We start from the raw sequence: 6,873 nt of genomic DNA, 5'->3' as shown, positions 1-6,873 counted from the left end.
ACCACTTCTCCCCCTCCTTGGCCGAATACATAAACCATCTCCTTCTTCCTCATTTCTTCTTTTTCTACTCTCTTCTTTCTTCTTTTGCTCGAGGACGAGCAAACATTTTAAGTTTGGTGTGGTAAAAGCATTACTTTTTGTTTTTCCATAACCATTTATGGCATCCAAGGCCAGAGAAACCTCTAGAAAGAGGAAAGGGAAGGCAAAAGCTTCCACCTCCGAGTCATGGGAGATGGATAGATTCATCTCAAGGGTGCATCAAGACCACTGATGAGCGGATAATTTGTACGCTTTTTGGCATTGTTTTTAGTATATTTTTAGTATGATCTAGTTAGTTTTTAGTATATTTTTATTAGTTTTTAGTTAAAATTCACTTTTCTGGACTTTACTATGAGTTTTTGTGTTTTTCTGTGATTTCAGGTATTTTCTGGCTGAAATTGAGGGACCTGAGCAAAAATCTAATTCAGAGACTGAAAAGGACTGCAGATGCTGTTGGATTCTGACCTCCCTGCATTCGAAGTGGATTTTCTGGAGCTACAGAAGCCCAATTGGCGCGCTCTCAACGGCGTTGGAAAGTAGACATCCTGGGCTTTCCAGAAATATATAATAGTCCATACTTTGCCCAAGATTTGATGGCCCAAACCGGCGTTCAAAGTCACCCTCAGAATTCCCAGCGTTAAACGCCCAAACTGGCACAAGAATGGGAGTTAAACGCCCAAACTGGCACCAAAACGGGAGTTAAACGCCAAGAAGAGTCTCTACACGAAAAATGCTTCATTGCTCAGCCCAAGCACACACCAAGTGGGCCCGAAAGTGGATTTTTATGTCATTTACTCACCTTTGTACACCTTAGGCTACTAGTTTTCTATATATAGAACCTTTTACTATTGTATTTTCATCTTTGGACATCTAGTTCTTAGATCATTTGGGGCTGGCCATTCGGCCATGCCTAGACTTTTGTTCTTATGTATTTTCAACGGTGGAGTTTCTACACACCATAGATTAAGGTGTGGAGCTCTGCTGTACCTCGAGTATTAATGCAATTACTATTGTTCTTCTATTCAATTCCGCTTGTTCTTTATCCAAGATATCACTTGTTCTTCAACATGATGAAGGTGATGATTGACGCCCATCACCATCCTCACCCATGAACAAGGTGACTGACAACCATTCTTGTTCTACAAGCATCTGAGGCTTAATAAATATCTCTTGGATTCTTTAATCGGAATCTTCGTGGTATAGGCAGGACCTGATGGCGGCATTCAAGAGAATCCGGAATGTCTAAACCTTGTCTGTGGTATTCTGAGTAGGATTCAATGATTGAATGACTGTGATGTGCTTCAAACCTGTAACCTACTGGGCGTTAGTGACAGACGCAAAAGAGGGATTCTATTCCGGTAGGGGAGGGAACCAAACCGGTGATTGGCAGTACTGTGACAGAGTGCGTGCATTAGCTTTCACTGCGAGGATGGGAGGTAGCTGCTGACAACAGTGAAACCCTACACGAGCTTGCCATGGAAAGGAGTAAGAAGGATTGGATGAAGGCAGTAGGAAAGCAGAGAGACGGAAGGGAAGGCATCTTCATGCGCTTATCTGAAGTTCCTACCAATGAATTACATAAGTATCACTATCTTTATCTTTATGTTTTATGCGTTCATCACCATATCCATTTGAGTTTTCCTGACTGAGATTTACAAGGTGACCATAGCTTGCTTCATACCAACAATCTCCGTGGGATCGACCCTTACTCGCGTAAGTTATTACTTGGACGACCCAGTGCACTTGCTGGTTAGTTGTGCGAAGTTGTAGTGATCACAATTTCGCGCACCAAGTTTTTGGCGCCGTTGCCGGGGATTGTTCTTGTGTATGGACAACTGACGGTTCATCTTGTTGCTTAGATTAGGTATTATTTTTCTTCAGAGTTCTTAAGAATGAATTCTAGTGTTTCAAGGTGATGTTCTTATCATCACCAAAGCTGATTGATCATCATCAATTTAGCTCTTGAATGCAATGTCCTGCTGAAGCTTAGCCGGCCATGTCTAATTCCTTTAGACTAAAGCTTTAGACTAACATTGCATGATTCCTGGAATTCTCATTAAGAATTTTGATACCTTTATTTTCCTTTTTACTTAATTTTCGAAAAAAAAAACAAAAAAAAAAAAATTACAAAATCATAAAAACCAAAAATATTTGATGTTTCTTGCTTAAGTCTAGTGTCTCATCTTAAGTTTGGTGTCAATTGCATGCATTCATGCATGTGTCTTCATTAATCTTCAAGTTGTTCTTGATGATTTCCTTGTTTTGATCTTTGAATTCTATTGACTTGAGTGTTTTTGTTGTTTCTCATGTGCATTCTCATCTTGTTAGTGTCAGTAGTATACAAACTGCTAAGTTTGGTGTCTTGCATGCATTGTTATTTGATTTTAGTTGCATTTTGATTATTAAAAATCCAAAAATATTTTTAATTTGTGTCTTTTCAAGTCAATAATACAGAGAATTGAAGATTCAGAACATACTGCAGAGGAATTATACAGAAAAAGCTGAGCATTCAAAAATGCCCAGTGAAGAAGGCAGACTGGCGTTTAAACGCCAGCCAGGGCACCTGGTTGGGCGTTTAACGCCCAAAGAGGTAGTAGTTTGGGCGTTAAACGCCAGAATGTGCACCATTCTGGGCGTTTAACGCCAGGATGGCACAAGGGGGAAGATTTTGTTTTCAAATCATTTTTTTTCAAGTTTTCAAAGTTTTTCAAAATCAAATCTTTTTCAAATCATATCTTTTCAATCAAATGTTTTCAAAAATCAATTTCTTTCCTTTTTCAAAGATACTTAACAATTAATGATTTGATTGAACATTTTTTGCCTTTTCTGTTGAGGAAGGTTTTATGTTTGAATCATATCTTTTCTTGTTAGGCAAGTCATTAATTTTCAAAATCAAATCTTTTAAAATTGTTTTCAAAACATATCTCTTAAAATTGTTTTCAAATCATATCTTCTCAATCACATCTCTTTAAAACTAATCATATCTTCTTAACCACATTTTTTTTTCAAAATAGTTTTCAATCAAATCTTTCTAATTTATAATTTCAAAATCTTTTTCAAAAAATCACTTGATTTCTTTTCCACTTTCAATTTTCGAAAATCAATTAAGTGTTTTTCAAAATGTTTTCAAAATTTTTTTGATTGAATTTTCGAAAATTCTCTTCCCTCCTTCTCACATCCCTCTATTTATGGAGTACCACTCCTTCTTAATGCACAATTCGAACCTTATCCAATTAAAGTTCGAATTATTCTTCTCCTTCTTCTTTCTATTTCTCTTTTCCTCTGACACTTCAAGGAATCTCTATACTGTGACATAGAGGATTCCACATTTTTCTTGTTCTCTTCTCTTTCTTATGAGCAGGAGCAGAGAAAAAGGCATTCTTATTGAAGCTGACCCTGAACCTGAAAGGACCTTGAAGAGAAAGCTAAGAGAAGCCAAAGCACAACTCTCTTTAGAGGACCTGACCGAATTCTTCAAGGAAGAAGAACACATGGCAGCCGAAAACAACAACAATGCCAACAATGCAAGGAAGGTGCTGGGTGACTTTACTGCACCTACTCCTGATTTCTATGGGAGAAGCATCTCTATCCCTGCCATTGGAGCAAACAACTTTGAGCTTAAGCCTCAATTAGTTTCTCTAATGCAACAGAATTGCAAGTTCCATGGACTTCCAATGGAAGATCCTCATCAGTTCTTAGCTGAATTCTTGCAAATCTGTGACACAGTCAAGACTAATGGGGTTGACCCTGAGGTCTATAGACTGATGCTATTCCCTTTTGCTGTAAGAGACAGAGCTAGAATATGGTTGTACTCTCAACCTAAAGAAAGCCTGGACTCTTGGGAAAAGCTAGTCAATGCCTTCTTGGCAAAGTTCTTTCCACCACAAAGATGGAGTAAGCTTAGAGTGGAAGTCCAAACGTTCAGACAGAAGGATGGAGAATCCCTCTATGAAGCTTGGGAAAGATACAAACAATTAATCAGAAAATGTCCCTCAGACATGCTTTCTGAATGGAGCATCATAGGTATTTTCTATGATGGGCTCTCTGAACTATCCAAGATGTCTTTGGATAGCTCTGCTGGAGGATCTCTTCATCTGAAGAAGACGCCTACAGAGGCTCAAAAGCTAATTGAAATGGTTGCAAATAACCAATTCATGTACACTTCTGAAAGGAATCCTGTGAATAATGGGACTAGTCAGAAGAAAGGAGTTCTTGAGATTGACACTCTGAATGCCATACTGGCTCAGAATAAAATATTGACTCAACAAGTCAATTTAATCTCTCAAAGTCTGTCTGGAATGCAAAATGCACATGGCAGTACTAAGGAAGCTTCATCTGAGGAAGAAGCTTATGATCCTGAGAACCCTTCAATGGAAGAGGTGAATTACCTAGGAGAACCCTATGGAAACACCTATAATTCTTCATGGAGAAATCACCCAAATTTCTCATGGAAGAATCAAGAGAGACCTCAACAAGGTTTCAATAATAATGGTGGAAGAAACCGGCTTGGCAATAGCAAGCCTTTTCCATCATCTTCTCAGCAACAGACAGAGAGTTCTAAGCAGAGTACTTCTGACTTAGCAACAATGGTCTCTGATCTAATCAAAACCACTCAAAGTTTCATGAATGAAACAAGGTCCTCCATTAGAAATTTGGAAGGACAAGTGGGACAGCTGAGCAAGAAAATTACTGAACTCCCTCCTAGTACTCTCCCAAGTAATACAGAAGAAAATCCAAAAGGAGAGTGCAAAGCCATAGACATGGCCGAATATGGAGAGGAAAGAGAGGAGGAGGACGCTACTGAAGAAGACCTCAGTGGGCGTGTACCAATCTCCTCTGAGTTCCTCAATGAGGAACAATGGGAATCTGAGGCTCAAAATGAGATCATAGAGATTCCATTGGACTTACTTCTGCCATTCATGAGCTCTGATGAGTATTCTTCCTCTGAAGAGGATGAGTATGTCACTGAAGAGCAAGTTGCTAAATACCTTGGAGCAATCATGAAGCTAAATGACAAGTTATTTGGAAATGAGACTTGGGAGGATGAACCACCTTTGCTCACCAAAGAACTGGATGACTTGTCTAGGCAGAAACTGCCTCAAAAGAGGCAAGATCCTGGGAAGTTTTCTATACCTTGTACCATAGGCACCATGACCTTCAAGAAGGCCTTGTGTGACTTAGGGTCAAGTGTAAACCTCATGCCCCTCTCTGTAATGGAGAAATTAGGGATCTTTGAGGTGCAAGCTGCAAGAATCTCATTAGAGATGGCAGACAACTCAAGAAAACAAGCCTATGGACTTGTAGAGGATGTTCTGGTAAAAGTTGAAGACCATTACATCCCTACTGACTTCATAGTCCTAGAGACTGGGAAGTGCATGGATGAATCCATCATCCTTGGCAGACCCTTCCTAGCCACAGCAAAGGCTGTGATTGATGTTGATAGAGGAGAGTTGATCATTCAAGTGAATGAAAAATCCTTGGTGTTTAAGGCCCAAGGACATCCCTCTATCATCATGGAGAGGAAGCATGAAGAGCTTCTCTCAAGACAGAGCCAAGCAGAGCCCCCACAGCCAAACTCTAAGTTTGGTGTTGGGAGGCCACAACCAAACTCTAAGTTTGGTGTTGAACCCCCACATTCAAACTCTAAGTTTGGTGTTGGGAGGTTCCAACACGGTTCTGAGTATTCCTGAGGATCCATGGGAGTCCTCTGTCAAGCTAATGACATTAAAGAAGCGCTTGTTGGGAGGCAACCCAATGTTTTATAGCTAACTATTTTCTTTTGTTATTTTATCTTTTTTGTAGGTTGATGATCATAAGAAGTCACAAAAACAATGAAAAAAGCAAAAACAGAATGAAAAACAGGAAGAAAAACAGCACACCCTGGAGGAAGAAGCTGCTGGCGTTTAAACGCCAGTAAGCCTAGCATTTGGGCGTTTAACGCCCAGTCTGGCACCATTCTGGGCGTTTAACGCCAGAAAGGGGCACCAGACTGGCGTTAAACGCCAGAAAAGGGCTAGAACCTGGCGTTAAACGCCAGGAATGGGCATCAGCCCGGCGTTTAACGCCAGAAATGGCTCAAAACGTGGATTTTGATGCCATTTGGTGCAGGGATGACTTTTCCTTGACACCTAAGGATCTGTGGACCCCACAGGATCCCCACCAACCCCACCACTCTCTCTTTCTTCTTCACCCATTCACCAATCACCTCAACATCTCTTTCTCTTCACCACTCACATCCATCCTTCATAAACCACTACTTCTTCCCCTTCTGGCCGAACCACAAAGCCATCTCCCTCTCCTCCATTTCTTCTTCTTCTACTCTCTTCTTTCTTCTTTTGCTCGAGGACGAGCAAACCTTCTAAGTTTGGTGTGGTAAAAGCATTACTCTTTGTTTTTCCATAACCATTTATGGCATCCAAAGCCGGTTCAACTGAGAAGGCATGACCTCAAGCCCATCACTAAGAAGAAGATGGAGCAAACAAGAGACCCCTCTCATCAAGAAATCCCTGAGATACCTCAAGGGATGCACTCTCCTCCACAAGACTACTGGGAGCAAATTAACACCTCCCTAGGAAAATTAAGTTCCAACATGGGACAACTAAGGGTGGAGCACCAAGAACATGCCATCCTCCTCCATGAAATTGGAGAAGATCAAAGAATCATGAGAGAGGAGCAACAAAGACAAGGAAGAGACATTGAGGAGCTCAAGCACTCCATAGGATCTTCAAGAGAAAGAAAGAGCCGCCATCACTAAGGTGGACCCGTTCTTTAATCTCCTTGTTCTTTATTCTTCTGTTTTTCGAAAATTATGCTTTATGTTTACCCATGTTTGTG

The 6,873-nt window shown here is 40.4% G+C and overlaps 1 non-coding gene across 1 annotated transcript; it reads right to left on the bottom strand.

Moving 5' to 3' along the window:
• Nucleotides 1-3,935: 3,935 nt before the first annotated feature.
• LOC130950322 (small nucleolar RNA R71) lies at nt 3,936-4,043 on the bottom strand. The gene has a single exon (XR_009073558.1). It is a non-coding gene; the product is annotated as a small nucleolar RNA R71 (small nucleolar RNA).
• Between the last annotated feature and the right edge of the window lie 2,830 nt (nt 4,044-6,873).

The sequence above is a fragment of the Arachis stenosperma genome, chromosome 1, assembly GCF_014773155.1.
Source record: "Arachis stenosperma cultivar V10309 chromosome 1, arast.V10309.gnm1.PFL2, whole genome shotgun sequence".
NCBI classification, from domain to species: Eukaryota; Viridiplantae; Streptophyta; class Magnoliopsida; order Fabales; family Fabaceae; genus Arachis; species Arachis stenosperma.
This window is presented reverse-complemented; position numbering and strand designations above follow the sequence as displayed.